Here is a 14,567-nt window from a genome sequence, read left to right as displayed (position 1 = left end):
CTGCCGATTTTGAGCATGCCAGTTTCAACATCCTGTGTTGTGTCGTTAAAAAAAAAAAAAAGAAGAAAAAGAAAAAATAGTATCTTTGGAATGCGTTTAAAACTCTGTTGCAGCGTTGTTAACAATTGTTTGGGCCCGAGCCTATTGTACGTTAAAAACTGTTCTCAAATGGTGAAGGTCTAGTGAGTGATTATTTATCTGTGCTTAAGTGAGGCCATGATTTGTATTACCAGCTAGCCCAAGGCTGCCACTGCCCTCCGCATACCTGTATGTGCTTTGAAACGATGGCTCGTGGTTAAAACAAACAGTATTTTATCCAGGAGATGTTACCGTAAGCTGTCATCCAGGATGACCCTCCCATCACTGCCACCAGCTATTCTCTTGGTCACACGTAGTGTAAGGGTAAAGCTTAGCTGTACAGATCCATTAGGAGGGGAATTAAGATGAAGTATGCCCTTGAGAGGATTGTGCAATATGACCTGAAGGTGATATCCATAATGGACCAGCTACTGGGAAAATTCATTACTATACATGTCCTCCTCAGGCACTCTCATGATAAGGAGGAGGTGTCGGGAAGTTGTAAGGCTTTCCAACAAATGAAAATCTAATTGCAAAAGTATACATTATCTCTATCAATCACCCTGAGCTCGCTGAACAGATTAATAGTTGGCTTCATACTGTAAAAGCCCTCTAATGTCTTGGGGAAAAACATCGTGGGGTCATTTGTGTTGTGAATTCAATGCTGCTCTTCATGCCTCCCTCTGTATTACTTTCAACACCATTTGTGTTGCAGAATAAAATGTGAGTGCTGACCAAATTAAATGGCAAGTTAATGTATGTTATTAAATAGATTGATGATGTCTGCTTTATGTCCTGACATATCCTAAAATTGGGGAAAATGTACAAAAAGATACAGTGCCTGGCTATCTGACTATGTATTTGTAAAACCTCATGAAAACTAATGAAGTGTGTGAAGCATGTTTAGTTTTTTTTATACAAAATTTTATTTCTATTAAAAATGTTTTCAAACTTCAGCACCGTTTGTGTGATTTGGAAACATCTACTGGTTTCTTAGTTCACATATTTGACCCTTGGTTTTAAAAATAAAGGGAGGAATAAAACAGAATTGTACATTAGCAAACACTGCATCATCTTCAGCTAAATGATTGGCAGCTCCTCTGTGGGAGTGTGGTTTTTTTTCTTTTTTATTCTTGTTGTAAACTAATAATACAGTTTAAAAAACAGTTTGTCAGCCCCTGGAGAAAAAAGAAGATAGCTACCATCCTCTGAATAATATGTTGCCACAACTGCTCTGATAATAGCACTGGAAGGAAGGAGAATTGGTGGAGGGAAACATGAAATTATTTTAAATGAATGGTTTGCTGCTACTTGAAACTAAGGCCTCTGCATGCGGCGAGCTCTCAGGATCTATCATCTTTTCCACGCCCTCCTGTTACTGTGAGCGCACCACACAAAAGGCTCAGAAATAACAGTTGTTATAGCAAGTGTGCTAAATGCGTGCCCAAGTACTAGATAACTGCAATATGTAGAGCAGAGTATATATATCATCTTCACATGGCAGAGACAGAATGAGGTGTCTTCAGTGTTTAGTCCCATGAGACTACAGGGCTTTGCGTTAGACATTCTCCTGTTGATGAACAAATTTAGAAAGATCTAATGCCACAATAAAGAAAGTGACGTAAACATTAAAGTAAAATCATGTAAATTATGTAGCATTTTAAGTATCTTAAAAAATACAGTATGAAGTCACAAGCTCACATTAATGCAGCACTTCCACATGCTCTTGTGAAAAAAGAAATACTTCATACAAAAATAAAAACTAAAGAACAGTTTTTGGCCGGCTGCCAAATAAAAATCTATACACAGTATGAAAGACACTGCAGGACCCTGATGTGGGCTACTAACTAAATAAATCACTAAATCAATACATTATTAATAAATAACACATAACAAGGCCAATACAGGCTGCAAATAACCTCTATGTTTTTCCTCAAGACCCACAAACTGAAATAATCAGTCTTTCATGGATCTTACAGGCCTGATTATTGGGAACCAACATTCCTGAATCTGCAGTTGTTTTTCTGAAAGACATCCTCAAACGAAGTCAATAAAACTGTTATACTGACAACTACTAAACGAAGAGCATACACTGTATCTCTCTGAATTCAACACATTTATTACAGTTGATGTAACTTTAACTCCCTAGGGACACTTGAATTTACCAACAGGAAGTACAGCTGGAACAGTTACAAACACTTATACTTGAACCTCTAATCTTGTGAGATTAAACAACTCCAATATTTTCTGTATGAATCGTCAACACTTAATGATCCAACATAAAAAGAAGCATACTAATGGGCACTGATAGTGCATCACTTCAGTCCAGCTAAGCACTGATGGAATTGTTTTGATCCCCTCTTATGATGTTAATGCAAACATTTCCTGCAACTCCTTTACTGTAAAACTGTATCTGACAAGCTCTTACTGTAAGGCACCTGCAGTAAGGAGTGCTTTTATTCAACAAGTGTGAAGCCATCTTAATGCATCAATAAAACTGAACAGTATGTGTTCCTTTAGCCTCTTTAACACTCCTTTGAAAAAGCTCAACTCAAGAGAAAGACGGCCTCCAATTAGCTGGGAAGAAATCAGCCAAACTGAAGAGATACTTCAGGTTGCACCACCTTACTACATATCACACGGTAAGTAAACTACATGTAATGTTAAATAAAATTCTGATATGGATTAAGCCTGCAAAGCTGACTGAGAGTCAACTAAATTTATGCCTTAAAAGGCATAGCACATTGTCATTTAAAATGCCATTAAAAGTCATAGTATAGTATGTTGTCAAAATTGCACTAAATACTTATAGTATGTCGTCAAACTTTGATCAAAAACAGTCAGTAGTGTGTCATCAAAATTTCATTAAAAAAATGTCATAGTACACTGTCCTGCAAAATTATGAAAAAATGTCATAATGTAGCAAGTTGTCCAAAATCATGAAAACACATCATAGTATAGCATGTCGTCCAAAATAATGAAAAAACATCATAGTATAGCATGTCGTCCAAAATAATGAAAAAACCTCATAGTATAGCATGTCCAAAATAATGAAAAAAGGTCATAGTATAGTATGTCGTCCAAAATAATGAAAAAAGGTCATGGTATAGCATGTTGTCCAAAATCATGAAAAAACGTCATAGTATAGCATGTCGTCCAAAGTAATGAAAAGATATCACAGTATAGTATGTCGTCCAAAATAATGAAAAAATGTCATAGTATAGCATGTCGTTCAAAATCATGAAAAAACCTCATAGTATAGCATGTCGTCCGACATAATGAAAAAATGTCATAGTATAGTATGTCGTCCAAAATCATGAAAAAACCTGATAGTATAGCATGTCGTCCAAAACTATGAAAAAAGTCATAGTATAGCATGTCGTCCAAAATTATGAAGAAATGTAACAGTATAGCATGTCTTAAAAAATTCATGAAAAATGTCATAGTATAGTATGTCGTCCAAAATTATGAAAAAACGTCACAGTATAGCATGTCGTCCAAAATTATGAAAAAACGTCATAGTACAGCATGTCTTAAAAAAATCATGAAAAAGACATAGTATAGTATGTCGTCCAAAAGTATGAAAAAACGTCATAGTATAGCATGTCGTCCAAAATCATGAAAAAAGTCATAGTATAGCATGGCTTAAAAGATCATGAAAAAGACATAGTATAGTATGTCGTCTTAAATCATGAAAAAACGTCACAGTATAGTATGTCGTCGAAAATTATGAAAAAACGTCATAGTATAGCATGTCGTCCAAAATCATGAAAAAAGTCATAGTATAGCATGTCTTAAAAAATCATGAAAACGTCATAGTATAGTATGTCGTCTAAAATCATGAAAAAACGTCACAGTATAGTATGTCGTCCAAAATTATGAAAAAATGTCATAGTATAGCATGTCGTCCAACATAATAAAAAAATGTCATAGGATAGCATGTCGTCCAAAATTATGAAAAAACAACATAATATAGCATGTCGTCCAAAATTATGAAGAAATGTCACAGTATAGCATGTCTTAAAAAATTCATGGAAAAATGTCAATAGTATAGCATGTTGTCTAAAATCATGAAAAAACATCATGGTATAGCATGTCTTAAAAAATTACGAAAAAAGACGTAGTATAGCATGTCATCCAAAATCATGAAAAAATGTCATAGTATAGCATGTCGTCCAAAATTATGAAGAAATGTCATAGTATAGCATGTCTTAAAAAATCATGAAAAAGACATAGTATAGAATGTCGTCCAAAATTATGAAAAAATGTCATAGTATAGCATGTCGTCCAAAATCATGAAAAAATGTCATAGTATAGCATGTCATCCAAAATCATGAAAAAATGTCATAGTATAGCATGTCGTCCAAAATTATGAAGAAATGTCATAGTATAGCATGTCTTAAAAAATCATGAAAAAGACATAGTATAGTATGTCGTCCAAAATCATGAAAAAACGTCACAGTATAGCATGTCATCCAAAATCATGAAAAAACGTCACAGTATAGTATGTCTTCCAAAATTATGAAAAAACGTCATAGTATAGCATGTCGTCCAAAATTATGAAGAAATGTCACAGTATAGTATGTCGTCCAAAATTATGAAAAAACGTCATAGTATAGCATGTCTTAAAAAATCATGAAAAAGACATAGTATAGAATGTCGTCCAAAATTATGAAAAAACGTCATAGTATAGCATGTCGTCCAAAATTATGAAGAAATGTCACAGTATAGTATGTCGTCCAAAATCATGAAAAAACCTCATAGCATAGCATGTCATCCAAAATTATGAAGAAATGTCACAGTATAGCATGTCTTAAAAAATTCATGAAAAAATGTCATAGTATAGCATGCCGTCCAAAATTATTAAAAATTCCAAAATTATGAAAAAATGTCATAGTATAGCATGTCGTCCAAAATTATTAAAAATTCCAAAATTATGAAAAAATGTCATAGTATAGCATGTCGTCCAAAATCATGAAAAAATGTCATAGTATGGTATGTCATCCAAAATTATGAAAAAATGTCATCGTATAGCATGCCGTCCAAAATGATTAAAAATTCCAAAATTATGAAAAAATGTCATAGTATAGCATGCCGTCCAAAATGATTAAAAATTCCAAAATTATGAAAAAATGTCATAGTATAGCATGTCGTCCAAAATTATGAAAAAACATCATAGTATAGCACGTCGTCCAAAATTATGAAAAAATGTCATAGTATAGCATGCTGTCCAAAATTATGAAAAAATGTCATAGTATAGTATGTCGTCCAAAATTATGAAAAAAAGTCATAGTATAGCATGTCTTAAAAAATCATGAAAAACATCATAGTATAGCACGTCGTCCAAAATTATAAAAAAATGTCATAGTATAGTATGTTGTCCAAAATTGTGAAAAAATGTCACAGTATAGTATGTCGTCCAAAATCTCGAAAAAAGGTCATTGTATAATATGTCCCCCAAAATCATGAAAAAAACATCACAGTATTATATGTTGTCCAGTATCATCACAAAACATCACAGTATAACATGTCGTCAAAAATCATGAAGAAAAGGTCGTAGTATAGCATGTCTTCCAAATTCTTGAAAAAAGCTCAGAGTATGGTGTTATGGCCCAGGTCTTTATTTTTTGAGTATTTTCCTTGTGTTGATCTGTGTGACCTTTAAGGTGTTCTCTCTCCTCCTGTCAGAGTGTGTGCATGTGTTGAAGCTTGATTGGTTGTTACAAGCTTGATTGGTTGTTACAAGGCAGGTGGTGAGTGCTGATTGGGCTGGCCCAAGAAGACCGCTGACACCGGATTGGCCCACTGCAAGTCAGAGGGTTTTTAAACCTTCAGCTGAGAGAAGCTCTTCCCTCCTTTCATCCTTCCACTGCCAACAAAGCCAGTAGTATATCTAGATTGTGTTTGTGTGATTTTGTGTGAGTACCTGCAGACAAAACTCCTCATTCAAACAATTAGTGTTTGTGTATTTTGATAACTCAGTTACGTAGACAAGATATTTTAGTGATGTTGAGTAGGTGAGTAGATTTTTGTTTAGCAGCTTTATGTTTGGGATAATTAGTAGGTGTTTTCTTGTATCACTTTTGTAAATAGAGCACTTAAAGCAGTTAGTAAGAGTGAGAAGGCCTTTTTGTTTGGCTTTGCCGTGTTTTTCTCCTTTTTTTTTAATGATAGAAGTTTAGGTTGGAAAACTGTCTTTTGTTTCACCTTTCTTTATTGTTAGGGAAGTTTAGGGGCCACTAGTTTATTTTTGTTTGTTGTTTTGGGCACTGCTCATCTCTGAAGTAAAATAAACTGCTTTCTTTCATGTCTGAAAAACTGTGTAACTGGCCTTCCTTGGGAGTGGGAAGAGTGGGAAGTCACACATCATGTTATGTCTAGGTTCCCCTTGACCGGGACAAAACCATGGTATGTCGTCCAAAATCTTGAAAGAAGGTCATAGTATAGTATGTCATCCAAAATCATGAAAAAAGGTCACAGTATAGTATGTCATCAAAAATCATGAAAAAACAACGTCATAGTATAGTATGTCATCCAAAATCTTGAAAAACAGGAATAGTATAGCATGTTGTCCAATATCATAAAAAAAGGTCATAGTATAGTATGACGTGAAAAATTATGAAAAAAAAGGTCACAGTATTGTATGTCTTCCAAATCCTTGAAAAAACGTCATAGTACAGCATGTCGTCGAAAATCATGAAAAAAACGTCATAGTATAGTATGTGGTCAAAAATCTTGAAAAAAGGTCATAGTATAGTATGACACTCAAAATATGATAAAAAAAGTCATAGTCTATAGTATGTCGTCCAAAATAATGAAAAAACCATCATAACATAGTATATCGTCAGAAATCATGAAATAATGTCATACCATGTCGTCCAAAATCATGAAAAAATATCATAGTATACCATGTCGTCAAAAATCATGAAAAAAACATCATAGTACAGTATTTGGTCCAAAATCATGAAAAAACATCATAGTATAGCATGTCTTAAAAAATCATGAAAAAACTCATAATATAGTATGTTGTCCAAAATTATGAAAAAATGTCAAAGTATAGTATGTCGTCCAAAATCATGAAAAAACGTCACAGTATAGCATGTCATCCAAAATCATGAAAAGACATAGTATAATATGTCGTCCAAAATTATGAAAATACGTCATAGTCTAGCATGTCGTCCAAAATTATGAAAAAATGTCACAGTACACGTCTTAGGAAATCATAAAAAAACTCATGGTATGGCATGTCGTCCAAAATCATGAAAAAACATAGTATAGTATGTCGTACAAAATGATGAAAAAATGTCATAGTATAGCATGTCGTCCAAAATTATGAAAAAAACATAGTAGAGCATGTCGTCCAAAATTATGAAAAATATCATAGTATAGCATGTCTTAAAAAATCATGAAAAAAGACATAGTATAGTATGTCGTCCAAAATTATGAAAAAATGTCATAGTATAGTATGTCGTCCAAATTCATGAAAAAATGTCATAGCATAGTATGTCATCCAAAATTATGAAAAAATGTCAAAGTATAGCATGTCTTAAAAAATTCATGAAAAGACATAGTATAGTATGTCGTACAAAATGATGAAAATACGTCATAGTATAGCATGTCATCCAAAATTATGAAAAAATGTCATAGTACACGTCTTAAAAAATCATAAAAAAAAGTCATGGTATGGCATGTTGTCCAAAATCATGAAAAAACATAGTATAGTATGTCGTCCAAAATCATGAAAAAATGTCATAGTATAGTATGTCTTAAAAAATTCATGAAAAAAGTCATAGTATAGTATGTCGTCCAAAATCAGGAAAAAACATCATAGTATAGCATGTCTTAAAAAATCATGAAAAAAGTCATAGTATAGCATGTCTTAAAAAATCATGAAAAAAGTCATAGTATAGCATGTCGTCCAAAATCAGGAAAAAACATCATAGTATAGCATGTCTTAAAAAATCATGAAAAAAGTCATAGTATAGCATGTCGTCCAAAATCATGAAAAAACATCATAGTATAGCATGTCGTCCAAAATCATGAAAAAACATCATAGTATAACATGTTGTCCAAAATCATGAATAAACATCATAGTATAGTATGTCATCCAAAATCAGGAAAAAACATCATAGTATAGCATATCTTGAAAAAAATCATGAAAAATGTCATAGTATAGCATGTCGTCCAAAATTATGAAAAAATGTCATAGTATAGTATGTCGTCCAAAATCATGAAAAAATAGTATAGTATGCCAATAAATGTCATACTATATTGTGCCGTGAGAAATGTCATAGCATAGTATGTCATGAATATGTAAAAGTATGGTTTATATAAAAAAATGTCATAGTATAAAACAGTATGCAATAAAAATGTAAAATTATGACAAAAAAAATTCATAGTATACCATGTTTTAAAAAAATATCATAGTTTAGTGTATTACAGTATTATAGCGTGTATTATTTGATAAAAATGTCAAAACATGCCATGAAAATTGTATAAAGTGCCATAGAAAATGTAAAAGTAAAGTTTGCCATATAAGTTGTAATCGCAATGTATGCCATGAAAAAAATCAATGTCATAGTACAGTATGCAATAGCAATGTCAAATTATGCCATAAACAATGTCATTATATCGTGTGCCTTAAAAAGTTCAAAGTATTGTATGCCATAAACAATGTCGTAGTATGCCATGTCTTAAAAAATGTCACACTGTCGTATGCCATAAAAATGTCAAATTATGTTATGCCCTTAAAAATGTCATAGGGTATTATTTGATAAAAATGTCAAAGTATGCCACAAAAAATGTCAAAGTATAATACGTTATAAAAATGTCACAGTATAGTATGTCATAAATTGTTGGTATGCCATAGATAATGTCATAGCCTATCAAGTGATAAAAAGAAAAAAAATTAAAGTAAAAAAAAAAATGCCAATGTATAGTATGTCATAGGAACTCTCAAAGTGTAGTATGCCATAAAAATGATATAAAAAGTCAAAGTATAAGACTTTAAAAAAAACCCTTGTTGTATAATATGTAAAAAAAAAAAAAAAAAGGTACGAAAAAGTTATAGCTTAACGTGCCATAAGTGTCATGAAAAATGTTGCTTGTGCAGCCATCTGATGGGTGTGCTTTAGAAGATGTCTGGAGGCCATGTTGGTGGAACATTTAGCCATTCCCTTCTATCCCTACAAGAATCAGGATGCCCTGCCCCGAGACGTGACAGCACAAAACAGACAGGGAGGAAGTGGTATCAAAGGGTGTATTGGTGTCTTGCGATTCAGCCTAAATCTAAAATAGCTGCCAAAATTATCACTAATGACACGTCTTTTTGGTTGTTGTTTTTTTGGCCATCCATTTTTAGGGGCTGTTTCTAACTACAACAGAATTAACCGAGCAGTTTTCTTGCACTCTTTCAGTATATACATTTAATGTACTTTATGGAGTTTTGAAGACTAGCAGCTCTATGGAGCAATTTTTTAGTAGTAGATCCGCATTTTGACAGTGCACAGTCCTGAACACACTATTCTGCGCATCAAGAATTGATGACGGTAACATGCTGGTGAATGCAGCAGCGAGCCAACAGATGCAAGGAAAGAGCAGACTGCTGGTAAGTAAATATTGACACAACAGATAAATCATTGAGACAATTCAGAAAAATCAGATCTGAAATCTTTTACAGGAAGGAAATGCGTCCAATATTATGGCAGCACCAGAATTCTTACTGTGCACATCAGCTCCAGTCAGCAGGGACTTCAGTTTCTATAACTAAGGACTTCCCTCCCGACTGTGGAGAAGACAGCCAAGTATGTTTTATTTCTCCAACAGCTGGCCTCTCCACACTTCAATGCATCTGAGTCTGAAAGCCAGCAATTTTCAATAAACTTGAAGAATATTTAGGACAACTTGAGATGTTGTTCAGCAGCAGGATGGCAAAATGCGCTCAGAAAGAAATTTCTGTGGGCAGTTATAATGACACCACTATGAGGGGTTCAATGCAATCTGCTCAACTGTGTCATTGCAGATAGGGAGATACAAATGCTCAGGCAGACGTTGAGAAGTTTATCCACACGAGTTAAAGACATACTGTAGGAGCTGGTGACACTACAAATGTTACACCACAGAGATGATGAGGTGGTCTCATGTTGTGAAAGCAGACAACAAAATCCAAGAAAAATTCTCCTGAGTATAGACCCCTTCTCATCCTTATGAGATCACAGTGACAATGACAGCTCCTACAGATTAGTGGAGTAAATTAATTCAAGTAATTCCCCCACATCAGTGGGGAATATTAACATGAGCATACATACCCACAAACCAATCAGGCGAGGACTGGATCACAGAGCAATTATTAATCCTTTCATATGTTCTTGAAATGGTCTTGGCACACTTTCCTAAGACAATTGGATCATGTCAAAGTCCGCTAAAGTGTGTAAACGGAAACCATTTTTCCCTGCAAGAAAGCTCTCAGAAAGTAATTTAATTTGGTTCAAGCCATCAAATAACAATTTAATTTCATTAATCATTTAACTGTGTCTGATTGCAAAGGATGGTGGACACTGAGTCAAAGCCATCTTCAGCAGTAAAGCGCCAATGCTGAGACAGTCCTTACTCAAGTATGAATAGCTGAGCAGATACAAAGTATATCCAGACCTATGCCTGCGCACCTGAGGATAATACAACTGCCCCCAGGTGACAGAATTAGCACAGGAGCATATTCAACTAGAACTGTGCACCAATATACAGCAGGATTAAGAGAAGCATTGCAGTGATTATTCTCTCAAGGGTCCTTTGACTGAGCTCTCTCAGCTGTGCACCTCTGCTATAGCATCCCATCATACACAGACACTGACAGTGCCTGCTTTGCTGTAAGAAGTCTGATCTAGAGGAGTGATCTGGAGGAGCGCCGGCTGCAAAAAGCCTCAACAATTCACTGTGGAGTGCGAGAGAAGAGTGAGTTTAAGCAAGAGAAGTGACTCTGAGTGTTTGTATGAAGCGAAATTACAAAGAATAAAATAACTGTTTGTGAAATAAAGTGTGAGAAAACTGCCACAGTGCTCTCATGACGATGTGTTCTTGCTTAAAGAATCATAGCCTGGCATTTTATCAGATATTCAACTAATATTTCATTCACCTTTCGTCTTTGATAGTGATGAGTGATCAAAGACGTGGCACTATAGCTTATACACAGTGCATACACTATGTTGCTAGGAAACAGTAGCTCATGAATATCCTGCAGTTATCAAAGGGGTAATGTTCTGATAGTTCACTGACTGCGTAAAAAAAGCAAAATGTTGGGAGGGTACCGCCCTACAGGAAAAACAACTGGGATATAATTAAATAAATGCAATCCATCAATATTTCTATGTGAATGTATATTTATTTATAGATACTGTGTATATATAACACAGAAGCACACAGCTGTTACACTGTGACATGATAATAAAGTGATATAGATGCACCTCTTTGTACAGTTTGTCTTTGATTTGCGACAGTGCTTTTCATACCTATGTTGCATCATTATTTGTAAGTCACGCTTTATATTGTTTACATTTTCTACCTTTCCACTTATTTGACTCTATTCAAGAATGTATTAGAGATGCACAGATATAGAATTCAGGGCCAATAACAACACCCCAAATTGCAATTTCAACATGGCTGATTTGGATTTAATAACAGATGACAATCTTATAGTTGCAAAAATGTGAAGAAGAAAATAAAGTCTAACATCCTCTTAGATTCAACAGTTTGACCCCCTTAGGCCAAAATAATACAGAAAGTGTTTTAACAGCTGGAGGCAGCTTTTTGTAATTGTTTTTAATAAGAATTAAGCTTTTTGCTCGCTGTTTTTGTGTTGCGACGCACCTCGCATTTCTGCGCTTTAGGCACCTGGCGTTTTCGCCGGAGTGCTCTGAACTCCTCGAGATGAAAAAACTTAAACTCAGAGAGGAAAAGCGCTCCACGTCATCTCTTTTTTGGTAATCTTTTTTTCCCATTTTCTAATCAGATGATTTGAGAGGCGGGCCTTCTGTGGCGGTCACAACAACAAGTTTACAGTTGGTAAACAATGGAGGAGAAACTGGTGGTAGTGGTTGCTGGATACCCAAAGCTATACAGCCTGACGAAAGACAGCAGGTTGTCAAACTGCCCCCGAGTCATCCTAAAATATGCCTGGAAACAGCCATCATGGAGGCGAAGCTCCTGGACCAACTGGTGGTACTCCCCATGATCCACCCTCTTTTATAGGGTCTCATGTACCCACACAGATCTCTGTTTTCCTGTGCCCAGGAAACAATAGTTTAATACCTTAAGATAAGACATTTCACTGACACTGTCAACTCCACCAAAAACAACTGGCCTGATTTTTATGCAACTTGGTGGAAGCGTGTCTCGTGGGCCAAGGAAGAACCCATTAAATTTTGGAGTGGATCAAAATCACAGGGCAGATTGGCCTTGGTGAAATAAATGGCCTATATTTTAAAATCCAGTATAGGTAGTAAAGATGAGTAGTGACAAAACATAGCTAGTTGTAGAATTACTATGAATCCATACTCACGGCTACCAGTTATCCTCTGCCGTAGACTACACATGTAGTTGCTCTAACTTCACACAGGAAGGAGTCGGTTGTTATGAAACATTTGTGGACAGTGATTTCATGGTAGAACTGGTACAATTGTAAGACCCCCAACAGTTGTAACACTGTAACACTTTTTTTTAAACTAAGGGTGTTTTCACACCTGCCCTGTGGGCAACAAAACAACCGGACCGAGACCTTCATGGAAATATGGTCTCGGTCTGCTTTCAAAACTCTGGTGCTGTTCACTTGTGGTGAGAACGTGTTCTGACCTGGATCTGAACCAACTGCAGTCACATGACACATTGTTTGGGTTAAACATGAGCATGTTACAGTCCTGGAGGATTATTAATGTGCACCTCCTCCTGTACTGCCTTAATATGCACATTCAGCACATCCAGTGCATCAAAACATTGTTTTCTAGTTGGAGCCGCGCCTCGTTTTCAAACTGTATGGTTTGACTAAAATGAACAATGACAGCAATATAGTCCACGATGAGCAGCGCTAAAATCAACCTGCGTAGTTGTCCCTCCATTGTGACATTAGAAAGTGTCACATTTATCTTGCAAGTGTACTCTTCTTCTACGTATTGTTTACTTCCTGGATTTTTCCCACATGGAAATTCTGACCAATCAAGAGCAGCTTTCTCACACATTTTGTTTTTTATCTGGTCCACTTGTAAATGCTGCCGTGAGAACATGAACCAACTCTATGCTATTATGCAACTTTGTAACAAAACTAGTCCCTGATTCAGACCAAAGCAAATCAACTCTAGGTCCGAAAGCACCCTAAGGTGTGGCTATGAAAACGTAAATACACACATATCATACAACTGATTATACTCCTCCTCACATCTGAAACTGTCTGCAAGTCCACCAGAGATACTGAGGAAGAATGTAACATTTCTAATTTGAAATTGCATAATAAACACAGAGCTGAGATGATGAGGATTCAGACAGACACAACTCTACCTTACATCATTCTAACGGTTTTGGAAGTCTAGACAGTAGTTGTCCTTGCAGATCTGTCCCCTTCTAGTTCTCTATGTTTCCTTACAAATGCTACTGTTCATTTACATATTCTTCTTATTTCTGTACTTCAGCAGATAATCCGTCAGTTTGTCTCTCCATACTTTCCAGCTTCCCCTCTACAGTCTAACAAACATTCTGTGTACTAATGAGTATTTACAAGAGCACGACAGTATGTTGGATTGACCCTAAATAAAATACAGTGCCCCTGTTTATTGTAATGAAAGAAGAGAGCACCACAGTGTTGCTCACTGACATGTTTTTAACGGGTTTTGGATAACAATAGAGGTCTGTGGCACTGAGGAATTAGCTATATCAGGCTACACAGGCTTGTTAGTGAGATTTCAATGGCTTTGGTCTTTTAATGGGATTTGTTGACAAGAAAAAAAAATATAGAATATCACCAGATTCTCCCTGAATGTGCTAACAGGGAGCCATGCAATTAATCTGCCTGTGACGTTATTATACTTACAGTGTTAACTCGTTCGCAGCTATTGTTAGAAAAGCCGGCACATTATCAGACGTGATCATCGGCTGAAATTACATTCCCAGAACAATAACAATAATTAATGTTAAGAATAATTATTTTTCTCATGTATTTGAGAATAATTCATAAGCCACTAGTATATCATGCATCCCTTGTATGTACAGAGATTCATATTAACCTTTAATTTATAATTTATTTTATTCATTTCTAAGGGAGAATGTGGATTTACTGTTTGATGTGTTGTACAGTATAGATATAATGGCTATAGCCGCTGTGTACTGTCAACCACTGGTGTGTGGACTACTGTTCTGAAGCCTCCAGTTTGACATTTTGGCCATTGCCATCTTCAATTTTTGGAGCCAGGAGTGAACATATTTGGATGAGAGGTTGGAGAAAGAGGTGG

Source organism: Epinephelus lanceolatus, chromosome 1, assembly GCF_041903045.1.
Source record: "Epinephelus lanceolatus isolate andai-2023 chromosome 1, ASM4190304v1, whole genome shotgun sequence".
NCBI lineage: Eukaryota > Metazoa > Chordata > Actinopteri > Perciformes > Serranidae > Epinephelus > Epinephelus lanceolatus.
Note: the sequence above shows the minus strand (reverse complement) of the source record.